Consider the following 15474-nt stretch of genomic DNA (forward strand, 5'->3'; position numbering starts at 1 on the left):
GCTGAGGTCAGTGATTTGATATCTTTCATAATTTCTAATTTAGGCAGTTAGTGATGTAAATTTCCCTCTTTACTGCATTAGCAGCATGCTACAAATTTTTATGTGCCATCTTTTCATTGCTATTTGGTTTAAAATTATTTCAAATTTCAATTGTATTTCTTCATTGTCCCCTGCATTATTTACAAATGTGTTATTTAGTCTGCAAATATTTGGGGATCATCTATATATCTTTTTGCTGTTGGTATGCATATTTTAAATCAATTGTGGTCAAAGAATATATTAATACTTTATGTAATTAGAGTACTTAAAATGTATTGAGACTTGTTATATGGCCAAAAATAAATCATTCTTGGTAAATACAGTAGCACTTGTAAACAATATATATTCTTCATTGTTGGGTGAACTGTTTTATAAATGTCAGTTAGGTCTGATTGGTTGGTAGTATTCTTCAAATCTTCGATGTCTTTACTGATTTTCTCCCATATTTTTAATTAATTATTGAATTCAGGTTTCTGAAATCTCTGATAATAATTATGGATTTGTCTTTCTCCTTGCAGTACTAGTAGTTTTTGCTTCATGTGTTTTTAAGGTACATTATTCAATGCATAAAGGTGTAGAATTGTTATGTCCTTCATGAATTGGCTTTTTCATAATTATGAATTGATCCTCTATATGTCTGGTAATATTTTGTCCTCTGTTTGAGATATAGTCATTCCAACTTTTTTTAGCTGCATTGTCATAGGATTTCTTTATCCATAATTGTGCATTTAATCTATTTGTGTCTTTGTATTAAAGTAGTTTTCTTTTAGGCAAAACTGATGAAACTAAAACTTAGGAAACATTAAAAGCAGCAACAGAAAGAAAAAGTCAACTACAGTGATGCAACAAATAGACTAGAGGCCCATCTACACAACTTAGGTATGAAAAAAGAAGCAGGTACTTTTCTAGGAAAATGTTAACAGTGGCTTGTTCAGCAAGATGTGCTCACATAGAGGTGACACTTAAATGAGCCTAACCCTGGGAGAGGTAGGGTCAATTTCAGAGCAAATTCTTTGTAAATAGCAAGTTTCAGCTTCATTCCAGAGATCAGGCTTTAAAAGAGTGATGGCAGCAGTACTAACTGAAAGTCTAAGAAGGCCCAAAAGAGAATGGCTAACAAAAGACACATCTAAAAGTATTTATGTCAAATTTCACAAACTTAAAATATTTGCCTTTTCACAGAAAATGTTTTTGGGTTTGTAAAAACAAGAATTATGATTCTCAGTATCATCATCCTCAGCTTGGCCCTCAGCTAAAACATTCTATAAGATATATATGATATATTGGATTAAAATATATGGTTCTAAAGATAAAAGCAATTGATATTAGAGAGGTTAAATTTTCGAGTATGAATTCTTTAAGAGAACCCCTGTTTTCACATTCCCCTCATTCCTTCCTAAAAAAATGGTGCTTATCATCTACCAAGTTTGTAAATTGTAAAACTCTTTTGTATAATTAAACACATACTTTAGATCGTGAAATGCATAATTATAACATGAAATATGTATGTACTGTGGAGTAAGGTGCATGCAACATTTACGACATAGTGAAGCAGATACACTTTTAATTAAACTCTATGATGTACAATATATGACCAGAAGAATTATGCTTTGAATAGCCAATTCTATAAACAGTCATAAAGTACATTATATAAGTGCCTATAAATCATTTATTGGACACCCCCTAAAGGGGAACGAGAGGAATAGATGCTTGATTTTAACACTAATTTTATAATTTTCTTTTTGTTCTAAGCAGTGCAATAGTTGTTCATTCCTCTAAGGATACCGCAAACTATTGATAATAAATAAGAAGGCAGGCGTGATCTAGCTCTCCATCTGCTGACTAAAACACTGTTCCTGGAACCATGAAATAACAGCATAATAAATGAAAGAAACACACTTCTTAGTCCTAGATTTAGGTATTGGAAAGAGCTTCCTCTGCACACAGTGCAGGACATCTGCTGTTGATGCCTTATGGACCAGCTATGTAGTCATTTGACTACATCTTGTGATTCAAGATGCTAACTACCCAGGAGGCTGTAGATGTTTAGAGAAGCAATTCTCTCCCTGTAGAATGAGTAAGAATGAAGCAGATTCTGTTTCAGTGGGGAACTCTGTTTGGGGGACTAAAAATCCGAATGTCAACAAACCATCAGATGGCTCTGGTGTAACTGGCAGTATAGGTCAGGACTTATGCCCAGGTTTTCACATAGTAGCTGAATAATTCAGAACCAATGGGCAGAATGGGCATGGGGGCACATGATGATTCTTTCCTCTGCTATCTTCCTTTTCATTTATTCTGAAAAACAGTGTTACATCACAGTTTATTGGAGAAAAATTGAGTTTTCTATTTCACTATGAAAGATCCCCATGGATATGTGTCTCATTGGAATCCTATTCAAGAAATACAGTGATACTCAGTTATCAGGCAGTATGCTCCCAATGTCTGCCAAGTTATGGAATTCTGAACAGGATACCAGCTATGTGGCAATAAAGTGATTTTCATGGATGACTTTCTTATAGTTGATTTCTTTCCCTTTCTCATCTAACTAAATCCTACCCTGAAGCTACCCGTGAGCTTAGGGTATCTACAGATGTCCCCTTCTGAGAAGAAAACCTTTATTCTCTCCTTCTGTGGCTTCACTGTGCATAAATATACAAATAAAAATAAAAACAATTTTTCTAAATAGAAATAGTAAATAAGAAGTAAAAAAAAAACACATGCATTTTGAGAAAGGGATGTTTGCTTTCATTTTAACAAATTTTCAAGTGGTAAATTTGAGGTAGCTCATAAATTCAAGAGATATATAATTATATAATTTTAAAGAAAATAGAGTAAAAAATCCAGGATTGTAAGTTATTGATAAATAGATAATTTTTTTAAGATAGGAAAAACCATGACATGTTCATTATTAAAAGCATCAGGTATTACATTTTTGTGCTCAAAAATCAGTAACTAACATATTAAGTTAGCAAAATAATATAGCTTCCTATATGGCAGAAATTTGGGGGAGATAACCTAAATTTTTTTCTAAAACCATTTTAAAGTTCATTATTCAAATTTTCATATCTATACATTTTGATCTTGACAGAAATGGATGTATCCCAATATTATGGAATATATTTTGGACTCTGAAGGAAGTCAGTAGATGTTTTCCTTTTTCTCCTGAATTTAGAAGAATGATGGTTTCATAAGAATAAATCCTGAACTCCTGATTTCCAGCTCATCATCCTCCTAGCACTTTGGAGAGGGAAAAGCCCTGCCAGCCAGAACAAGTTCTTAATAGTGGTCATGGGGCAAAAGGCAGCAAAATACTAGCAATTTTTATATATATAAAATTAAACTTTCTTATTTTTCTGATACAAGAAGGATCAGAACAGTTTATGAGGGGGCAGGAGTAAAGTGTCAACTTGCTCTTTCAAAATACTGTCTTTTGTTTAAAGAGAAACAGAGCATTATTTCAAAGATGAAGACTATATCTTACTGACCTGAATTATCAGTACACATAATCTTTTATTTTTACCATCTAGTTCAGTGCCAGACATAAAGTGGCTGGAATTAAATGCTAGGGACGGGGGTGGGGGGGTGGGCAGGGAGGGAGAAAGGAGGGTGGGGGTGTGACTAAGAATCAGAGGTGAGGAAGGAGAGGGACCAAAAATTAAAATCTCTGGTAATCTGTCTGGTGGATGTATAGGGTTTAAAAACTTCGGGTTCTCAGGTCACAAATACTTGAGTTCAATCCAGTATTATTATCAGGTCACAAATACTTGAGTTCAATCCAGTATTTATTAACTATTTGGTCTTACATAATTAACTTCACCTCTGTTTGTCTCAAGCATTTCAAAATAATTATGGTTCTAGTCTCAACGAGATTTGAGAGGATCTAGTGCATCAATGATTGTAAAGCTACCCACAGAGCAGTACAGTGCTGAAAATCTACACAGTGCTCAAGTAATGGCAGCCCTTACTTTTGTTATTTTATAATGATGTAGACTTTTGTAAAATACTATAGTCTGATATTAAAGTGAAAATGTAAACAAAACCACATGTAAATTTCTGAATGTGATACCATTTTCCTTAATCTTAGGGCAAGTTCTTCAGGATTAATCTAATTGGTCATATATTTATGTCTTTTATTTATTCCTACCATTGTTCTATCTAATTGCTTTAGATTGGCCCTCTGTGCCAATGTTCCCAGGCATTCCAATGTGAAAATTTTAAAAATTCTTGTTTTTTTGATAAAACTTTTTATTTTGGAATTATTATAAATTTACATACAGTTACAAGAAATAATACAGAAAGATCCTATGTATCCTTTACCTAATTTCTCTTAATGGTAGCATCTTCAACTCTATAGTAAAATATCACAACCAAAATATTGACACTGCTACAGGCAGATACAGAATGTTTCCATCACCACAAGAATCCTTCAAATTGCCCTTGTATAGCCATCTCAGGTTGCTTACACCCCATCTACTCCTTATAAACTGTCAACTCCTAATCTGTTCTCATTTCTATAAATTTGTCATTTCAAGAATGTTACGTATATGCAATCATATATCATGTAAACTTTGGGGATTGGCTCTGTTCACTCAATTCTCTAGAGATTTATCCAGGTTGCTTCATGTGTATCAGTAGTTCATTCATTTTTATTGCTGAGTAGTATGTCACGATACGGGTGTATATTATTTGTTTAACTATTCACCCACTGAAAAACACATTTAGTTTTTCCAGTTTGGAGCTGTTATGGATAAAACTTCTAAAACTCTTTGTGTACAGTTTTTTGTGTGACCTAAACCCATCATTTCTCTGGGATAAATACCCCGGAGTACAAATTGCTTGGTCATGTGATAGGTGCATGTTTAGATTGTTTAGGAGACTGTCCAACTGTTTCCCAGGGTCATTGTACCATTTCTCATTCCTACCAGCAATATATGAGTGATCTAGTCTACATCCTCATCAGCGTTTGGTATTGTCAATCATTTTTAACCATTCTTATAAGTATGTAGTTATCTCTTTTTGTGTTTTTTTTTTTTTTAACATCTTTACTGGAGTATAATTGCGTTACAATGGTGTGTTAGTTTCTGCTTTTTAACAAAGTGAATCAGCTATACATATATACCCATATCTCCTCCCTCTTGCGTCTCCTCCCACCCTCCCTATCCTACCCCTCTAGGTGGTCACAAAGCACTAAGCTGATCTCACTGTGCTATGCAGCTGCTTCCCACTAGCTATTTATTTTTACATTTGGTAGTATATATAAGTCCATGCTACTCTCTCACTTCGTCCCAGCTTCCCCTTCCCCCTCCCCATGTTCTCAAGTCCATGCTCTATGTCTGCGTCTTTATTCCTGTCCTGACCCTAGGTTCTTCAGAACCATTTTTTTTTTTTAGATTCCATATATATGTGTTAGCATACGGTATTTGTTTTTCTCTTTCTGACTTACTTCACTCTGTATGACTGACTCTAAGTCCATCCACCTCACTACAAATAACTCAATTTCATTTCTGTTTATGGCTGAGTAATATTCCATTGTATATATATATGCCATATCTTCTTTATCCATTCATCTGTTGATGGACACTTAGGTTGCTTCCATGTCCTGGCTGTTGTAAATAGAGCTGCAATGAACATTGTGGTACATGACTATTTTGAATTAAGGTTTTCTCAGGGTATATGCCCAGCAGTGGGATTGCTGGGTCATATGATAGTTCTAGTTTTAGTTTTTTAAGAAACCTCCATACTGTTCTCCATAGTGGCTGTATCAATTTACATTCCCACCAAGAGTGCAAGAGGGTTCCCTTTTCTTCACACCCTCTCCAGTATTTATAGTTAGTAGATTTTTTGATGATGGCCATTCTGACCAGTGTGAGGTGATACCTCATTGTAGTTTTGATTTGCATTTCTCTAATAATTAGTGGTGCTGAGCATTCTTTCATGTGTTTGTTGGCAATCAGTATATCTTCTTTGGAGAAATGTCTATTTAGGTCTTCTGCCCATTTTTGGATTAGGTTATTTTTTTAATATTGAGCTGCATGAGCTGCTTATAAATTTTGGAGATTAATCCTTTGTCAGTTGCTTAATTTGAAAATATTTTCTCCCATTCTGAGGGTTGTCTTTTCGTCTTGTTTATTCTTTATGGTTTTAATTTGCATTTCCCTAATGGTTAATGATGTTAAAAATCATTTCATGTGCTTATTTGCCATCTGTATATCTTCTTCAGTTAAATGTCTCTTCATGTCTTTTGCCCATTTTCTATTGGATTTGGTTGGTTTCTATTAAGATTAGAGTACATTATTTATTCTGGATACTAAACGCTTTTTGGACATGTGGTTTACAAATATTTTTGTTTGGTCTGTAATTTGTCCTTTCATCCTCTTCACATAACCTTTTGCAGTGCAGAAGTTCTTAATTTTTATAAAGTCCAATTTGTTAACTTATACCTGTGTGGGTTGTGCATTTGGCACCAAGTCTAAAAGCTCTTCGATTAGTCCTAGATACTAAAAATTTTTACCTACATTTCTTTTCTAAAAAGTTGTAGTGTTCTATTTGACATTTAAGTCTCTGATCCATTTTGAATTAATTTTGTATAAGGTGTGAGACTTAGCTGAGGGTTTTTGTTGTTTATTTGGCCAATGTGTGTCCAGTTTTAAATATTTCTTGTATACACATTTAGAATCACACTAGACAATGTTATAATCTTTGTTTCAACCATGATACATAACTTAGAAAATCCAACAGGTGAAGGAAAGCCTATTTTATTTTCTCACATTTTTGCTTATCATGTTTTTTTTACTCTTGATGCTCTAATGATTTTTCTTTTATTATTTCTTTTTCTGTTTAGATAACATCTTTTAACCATTGTTTTAGGGTAGGTCTCACAACAGATTTTCTTGGTTTTCCTTCAGCTGAGAATGTCTCGATTTCTCCTTCATTCTTAAAGCATAGCTTTGCCAGATACAGATTCCATGGTTGATAATTCTTTTCTTCCAGTATTTAAAAACATTGTGCCACTTCCTTCCGGCCTCCTTTGTCTCTGAAAAGCAGTATTTATCATTTGAATTATTTTCCCTTCATAGGTAAGGTGTTTCTTTTCTCTAGCTGCTTTCAAGATTTTTTCTTTCATTACTTTTCAAAAGTGTAATTGTGATATGTCTTGCCACAGATTCCTTTGCATTTATCCAATTTGGTTTTTGCTCCACTTCTTGAATCTGTAGGTATCTGGCCCTTAGCACATTTGTGAAGCTTTCAGCTATTAGATCTATGTTATAGTCCCACAGGTTCATGAGGTTCTGATCACATTTTTTGTTTTGTTTTGCTGTTGTTTAACCTATTTTATCTCTCTTGTTCGTATGAGCAATTTATTTTGTTCTGTCTTCCAGCTCACTGTTCCCTTACTCTGCTATATCCAGTCTATTGTTGAGCACATCCACTGAGCTTTTTATATTGGTTATTATATTTTTAAGTTTAATAATTTCCATTTGACTATTTACATAATCTATTACTTTGTTGAGAATTTCTGTTTTTTGCTTTTCCTTTCTATTATTTATTTATTTTTATTGGCTGCCCATGCAGCCTGTGGGATCTTAGTTCCCTGACCAGGGATTGACCCGCACCCCCTGCAGTGGAAGCGTGGAGTCTTAACCACTGGGCCACCAGGGAAGTCCCTACCTTTCTATTTTTAATTACCTCTTGTATATGGTTATTGAAACATTTTCATAATGGCTGTTTGAAAGTCCTAAGTCTAATATCTCTGTCATCTCAGTGTTAGCAGCAATTGATTTTTTAAAATTCAGTTTGAGATCTTCCTGTGTCTTGATATGAAGAGTGATTTTTGTTTGAAACCTAGACACTTTCATATTATATTATGAGATACAAAATCTTATTTAAACTTTCTAATTTTGGTGGCTTTTTCTGACACTGCTCCATCATGGAAGGGGGGTTGCCTTGGTACTTTCAGGTGGAGGTAGAAGTTCATGTTTACCAGTCAACATCTGTTGACACCTGAAGGAAGCCTCCTTATTATTGGGCAGGGTTGGGAGCAGCTTCCCACATGTTCTTCACTGACATTTTGGTGAGGGTGGATAGTATACTTGCATAGTGGTTAAAAAATGTTGACAATCCACTAGGCCACCACTGATGCCATTTCAGCAGAGATATTTTGCCTGACTCTGAGCAAAAGAAATGACATTTAGCTAAAAAGAGAGAAAATGTAAAGGAAGGCAGGCAGGAAGGAAGGGAGGCAGGAGGGAAGGAGGGAAGGAAGGGAGAGAGGGAGGGAGGGTGGGAAGAAGGGAAGGAAGGGATGTATGAAAAGGGTAAAGTGGAAAAAGGAGATTCTGTCTACTAAATAGACTCTAAATTTAGTCAAATATCTCCAAAATCTCCATGTTGGTATGATAGAAAGAGACTTGTATGTATTTTGAAATACGCTTTTTTCCCTCAAATTATGCTTTTGAGATTCATCTAATGCATATATATTTTGAGGTAGTACATAGCAGCTAGTTAGTTTGATATAGCTAATTGTAGCTGGTTACTAGCAGTAGCTCACAAAAATTAGGAAAATTATGCAAATTTTAGTACCTCAGTAAGCTTATTCAGCTAGTAAGAAGTGACACCAGGATTTAGAGCCTTCCCATCTAATTCTTAACACTTTGCTCTTATTTTATGTGGTATTATGATGTAGATCCTAAGCATTTTAGAAAAGGAAGAGGAGACAAGTATGGACAAGGAAGGGAGGAAGGAGAACAGGAAAATTACAAATCAGAGACAGGCTCACTGTTTAACAGGATAAAAGCAAATACATCAACTACAGTTACATTTTATTTATAAATATACTTTTGTATTAGAAGTATTTAAAATGCTTAGAAAAATGTATATGTAATATAGGAATCAACCATAATCCAATCATCCATATTTAACAAGTTGATTTCAGAATAAATATTGAAAATCCTTTCAAGAGAAACTCTCTACCTCTTCCACATTCCATGTTCTGAATGGAATCAGAGATAAAAACACTCTGAGTTGTCTATATAATACTTCTCTTTGTTATGCTTTTTCTACATGTGTCTGAATATATTAAACATGTATTGTTCTTGAGTTCTTAAATTTTATGTAACTTATATACTACTCTACATATAATTCTAAATATACTTTTCTTCTCAAATTACATTTTTGAGGTTCATGTATACAAATAGAAAGATATATACATATAGATATAATCCATTCTCTTTAATTGTTCTTTAGTTTTCAATTACATGAATACACCACTATTTATCCTATTAATTGATAAAGCTGAGGTTGTTCCTTTTATTGTTTTATATCATAATAAAGTAATATTGTTGCATAGATCTTTCTTTTTAACATGAAGGGAATTTTCTCTTGGATGCACATAGGAACAGAATTACTGAATATAGGGTACATAGATTTTCCATTTTTTTTAGATATTCCCAAACTGTGTTCCAAAGTACTGTAATACTTTCAGCAAAGTTTGAGAGTTCTTGGTGTAACATCAAAGACTATTATATTATTTAAAATCTATGTTAAATATTCTAAGGCTGTTTTTAAAATTAGTTTGGTTAGTATAGATTTTTAGAATGTTTTTACATTTTATCAAATGTTTAGCATTCTTATTCTCTGAATTAAGTTTTCATGATTAGCCTATTTTTCTACTAGAAATTATAACTGTGAATATTATTTGTTTATTTATTATGAATATTAATCCTCAGTTAATTATATGCATTCTACTTATCTTCTCCTAGATTGCAAAAATTTTGGGGGGAGGTGTGCTTTTTGTTACTTGCTTAAGAAATATTTTCCTAACCCAAATTTACCCAACTCAATGTCATAAAAATGCTCTTCCCTACATTCTTTATAAATTATTTTATTTTTATTTTAAAATTATAGAAAAGTTACAAAACTAATTCAGAGACAATTTTATATGCCCTTCAATCAGATTTATTTCTTGATCAGTCTGTCTCTCTCTCTGTTACACATACACAAAGTTCAACAAAATTCTGACCTATTTGGGGTTAGGTTGTATATATATCATGTCATTTTATTGCTAAATTCCTTTCTAAAATTTGTGCCATTTTGCATTATGGCCAGCAATGTAAAAGAGTGCCTTTTTACTCACAGCCTCACCAATAGATACAGGTTGTTCAATTTTTACTAATCTGATGGGTAAGAAATAGTATGTCAACACAGTTTTAATCCTCATTTACTCTAGTATATATGAAGTTGAATATCTTTTCATATTTTTAAAGGTCATTCTTTATTTCTCTTCTGTTAATTTTCTATTGATGTTTTCTACAAAATTTTCTGTAGGAATATAGTTCTTTATTACCCTCAATTTTAAAATGTTCTTTTAGTCTAATATTGGCCCTCTATCTATTATATATAGTGCAAATATTTTATCCCAGTTGTTGTCTTTTGAGTTTCTTATGTTGTTTTTCTTTTGTCATGCAAAAATATATTTCATAATCAAATTTATCATTCTTTTCTTTCATTGTATCTGAATTTTTAGTCATATTTAGAGAGACTTTTTTGATGACTGAGCTTGTATAAGAATTAACACATATTGTCTTTTAATACACGATTTTTTTTCTTAAATTTAGATCTGTATACCTAAATGGAAATTATTCTTGTGCACAGTGAGAAATGTATCTAATTTAATTTTACACTCATAAAGCTGCCAGTGGTTCAAGCACCATTTATTTCAAAGTCTATCTTTTCCAAGAATTTGAGATACTATCTGTGTATATTTGCTAGGGTCATAACAAAATATAACAGACTGGGTGACTTGAATAAGGTAAATTAATTTTCTCACAGTTGTGGAGGCTGGCAGTCCAAGATCAAGGTGTCAGCAGGTTTGCTTTCTTCTGAAGACTCTCAGCTTAGCTTACAAAAGGCCACCTTCTCACTGTGTTCACAGGTCTTTTCTCCTTGCCTCTTTATATGTCTTAATATCCTCTTCTTATAAGGACACAAATCAGATTGGATTAGGGCACACCCTAAGGGCCTCATTTTAACTTAATCACTTCTTTGAAAGCCCAATCTCCAAATACAATCACATTCTGAAGTACCAGGCTTAGAGCTTTGACATAGGATTTTGGGGGACAGAATTAACCCATAATACTGTCGTTGTTGTGTATTCTATTTCTATATTCTTTTTCTGTTTTAAGTATAGAGGCTTTGTAATAGATATTTAAGCTTTGGCAGGGCTCATCAACCTCCATAACTCTTCCTTCTCAGTATCTATTCTTGTGTGCTTACTTTTCCCTATGAGATTTAGAATCAACTCTTAGTTCCAGAAAAAAATCTTAATGAAAATTTACTGTGATCTTATTAAATTTATAGAACAACTTAGAGAACTCAAACATCCTAAGAACAGGGTTATATTTACATTTCTTCAAGTCAACTTCTGTGTTTTTAGGAATATTTTAGTTTTTTGCAAGTTTCAAAAAGTTTTAAGTTTATTCCTAAGAATTTTATTTTTTGTGTGCTATATTGAGTAGGGTCCTCTCTTTCACTATATCTTTTAAATGGTTATTACATGAATATTTTGTATGTTAGTTTTATATTATACTAATTGGCTGAATTATCTTAGTGTTTGAATTAGTTTTATTAGTCTTATATGTTTTTCCAGGAGTGTTATTTTGCCATCTTCAAATAAATTATATTTTTTAAATTATTATTTCTCAATTTGTTTACTCTTATCAAATTTTATTGAGTAGTTAATATCTACAATACAATATTAAATATTACTGGAGATGTTGAGCATCCTTGCCTTTTTCCTGATCACAGCCAGAATGCCTTCATTACTTTTTTGTTAAATAGAATGCTGAGTTTAAAATTGAGATATATACACATATACATACATATTTTATCATATTAAGGAAGTATCCACCCATTCCTATTTTCCCAAGATTTTAATTAGTAATATGTGATGAGCTAAGTCTAAAAGGATTTTCAGCCTCTATAAAGGTATCATTTTTCTCCTTATACCTATTAGTACATTATATTAAAATGACTCACTATTGAATTCCCTTTACATTTCTCATACAAACCCACTTGGTCATGTTATATCATTTTTTAAATGTTAAATGAGATCCCGTTTGCTAGTATTTTACTCAGATTTTTTCCATCAATATTCATGCATAATATTATTCTTTTTTGTGCAGTCTTTATCATCTTTAAGCATGAATTTTATACTTACTTAACAAAATCATGTGGCAAGTTTCTTTCATTTTCTTTTTTCTAAAACAATTTATTTATTGACACTACTGTGTATCTAAAGGTTGGTTGTATTGGTTAGTAAAACCATCTGGGGCTGTGTATGCATGTATTTATGTGTGTGTGTGCTTATCTCTACTGTGGCCAGTTTTGTCAATTTTATCCTTCTATGAATTTATATCATATAAATTTTAAAGAATATTTCTGTAGAGCAATATAAAATTATCTGCTATAATTTATTTTTAATTTCTATTTTGGGCACCTTACAGTTTATGCTTTACTTCTGACTTTCTTTTTTTCCTATTTTTTTAATTTAAATATAATTGACATAAACCATTATATTAGTTTCAGGTAAACAACACAATGATTCTAGTGGCTCAATATATGTATATATCATGAAATGATCACCACAATAAGGTCTAGTTAACATCCATCAGCACCCTTAGTTACATTTTCTTTCTTGTGATGAGAATTTTTGAGATCTACTCTCTTAGCAACTTTCAAATATGGAATACAGCATTATTACTATAGTCACCATGCTGTATATTACACTCCCAGGACTTACGTATCTTAAAAGTGGAAGTTTGTACCTTTTGACCTTCTACTCTCATTTCACCCACCCTCCACTCCAGACTTTCTTAGTTTGATCAGCTCTCAGTGTATTTCTTCTCTATTTCTTTTCAGAGTTTTTGGATTTTTGTTTTACAATGTTTTTATAGGTCTAAATTTAAGTATATTGAATTTAGTTGAAAAGTTGTGTTTTCATTTTATTCTGCTTTGTGGGTAGCTTTGGGAGGAAAGGAATTTTCATCAGCTGAAATATCTTGATTGATTTTTTTTCTTTTCTCCTTTTAGTAGTTTCTTATGGAGTTTGCCTATTTCTTTTCCCTAGGCATTTCTTCGACACTGTTACAAGTTCAAGAGTGTCCTCTTTGTCTTATTAGGATGATCGTAAAGGTTGATATTTGTTGTCCAAAAGCTGTATTTACAAAAGTAATATTATGTGGACTGTAAAATAAAGATTACAATGATTATAAATCACAATATTGATTGTATATCACATATTGTTTTATTATTTTAACTATTATGTTTATTTTTAATTGTTGGATTCTTTCTGAAATGAAAAGATAAAGAACCCTCTCAAAGTTGCTGGTTCTTTTTGCATTGTCAGACATACTATGCTCTATAATGAAGTGGAATGCAATGTGTATGTGTGTGTGTGTGTGTGTGTGTGTGTGTGTGTGTAGAGAAAACGAGAGAAGGAGAGACAGACAGATAAACACAGGGAGAGAAAGAGAGTGGGAGAGAAACAATTATACGATTTGGAGATTCTGTGCATTTTCTAGTAAAAGCGTTGTGTGATCAAAATGCTTCCATTCTCTTTAGATAGCCTATAAAAGGAAAAACATCTTATAGAAAGAGAGAGTGTCAAGGGCAGGGTATCTCCTCAGTTTATACAAAGTCATGAGGCTTCCAGGTACGGCCTGGCAGATGCTTGCTTTTCCATGAGAGGACCAGAGGCCCAGAAGCCATGTACTGTTGACTCCTCTCTGCAAGTCCCTGTGCACTGAAGCACACTGGTTGATGTTTACTAGCCTTTCTCTGACAGTTTGATCATCATGGGGTTAACTCAGCTCTCTTGGTGACAACCCACTTAGATGTTATTCTCCCCCGATTTGCTGGCAGGTGTCTTGGAGTGCCAATACCTATGTAATTATTACCTGACTATGTAAGCATCACAGACAAGCCTGACTGGTCAGGTCACTAGGCCAAGTTAGTAGAGCCAATGTGTGCTTGGGAGTAGTAGGGGGAGCTGGTGTTAAGAACAAAACTGTGAACAGTAGAATATCATTGACAAATGATCTAGCTAGCCTATGAAGTCTGACACTGGTGGGAACATGTCATACTTTTGTTTCCTTTAAAGAAAATTTTTTAAAGTTCTACAATAATAATCAAGTAGCATTGATTTCTTATTGTTGAACACATTTAAATATAGACTAGACAGACATTAGTTGAATAAAATGATTTATATTGATCAGAATTAACAGTTTTCAGCAAAATGATTCTCACACATTGGACTGTGATTTATCTTCACATACCTTTTGGGGAAAAGTTTGTTAAAATATGTATATAGATAATCATGTTCAGTATACTTCAATGGAAAACAATTTTTAAGAACTTGAGCAGCTGGATTTCAGGAATAAAAGAGTTGTCGCTAAGTATAATTGAATTTTCTCTTTTATGTATAGAAAACCCACTAGGACAACTTTAGGCAAATATGCATCATCAGTTAAGTCACTGTACTAATCCTTTCAAGTGTATGTAATTTATCATTTTAAAAAATTACTTACTTTAAAGTATCTAAATACATGAATATCTTTACCACAACTCCATTTCCAGAATCATTTACTGTGGAATTATTTATTGTTAAACAAATATGTCTGGAGTATTACTGAGTTTAATGGTGCCTCACTCCAGACAGTTTTAACCTAAGCTGAAAAGTTCCTGGAAGGGTGCCTAGACCTTTTCTATGATATGAAGGATGTGAGTTTCCATTTGTTTCTTATATTTTTCTTCATCCCCACTTTGTTAAACATACACATGAAAGTATAGCTGGCTGTTCTCTGTCAGAGAGGGTTTTATTTCCCTTTTCTACAGCAGGGGTAATCACATTTCTGGAAAGAAGAAATGGTGCTTTAAAACAGCTCAATAGCTTTTGTACCTGGATAAGGGCACTTAGAAATGACACAGGCTCACAGGACTTTTCTCTTGGCTCTGAGGAGGTTAAAAATTTGGTTCCTCAATCAGGGAGGCATTAAACACAGAGCAGTTCCATGGGCAAAGCAAAAATAACTGTTATGTGGGGGCTGTTAGACTGGCAGTAGGTTGCTATCTAGGGATCTTCACTCTCTGCTAAGTTCCTTCTCACACTGTGTACGAAATGGCAGGAAGAGATATTTTAACTGAGGTATAAAAGAAGATATACATTTCTCACAATTAAAGGCATATAAAATCAGTCCGTTCTTTAAAAGTCCCTTGGAAAGCTCAAAGACCACATCCACTTTCAGAATGTCCCATTAGAAGTATCCCAGACACAACTCATGGTCATAACTCCCCTGATCCTGTTCTAGAATAAATGTGCTAAGAGTATATGTTCCTGGTATCTATAAGTTTAGGGACTTACTTGTTCCTTGACAATTT

The sequence above is a fragment of the Aethalodelphis obliquidens genome, unplaced genomic scaffold, assembly GCF_003676395.1.
Source record: "Aethalodelphis obliquidens isolate GAN/ISIS:26980383/991018 unplaced genomic scaffold, ASM367639v1 scaffold1, whole genome shotgun sequence".
In the NCBI taxonomy this organism is placed as follows: domain Eukaryota; kingdom Metazoa; phylum Chordata; class Mammalia; order Artiodactyla; family Delphinidae; genus Aethalodelphis; species Aethalodelphis obliquidens.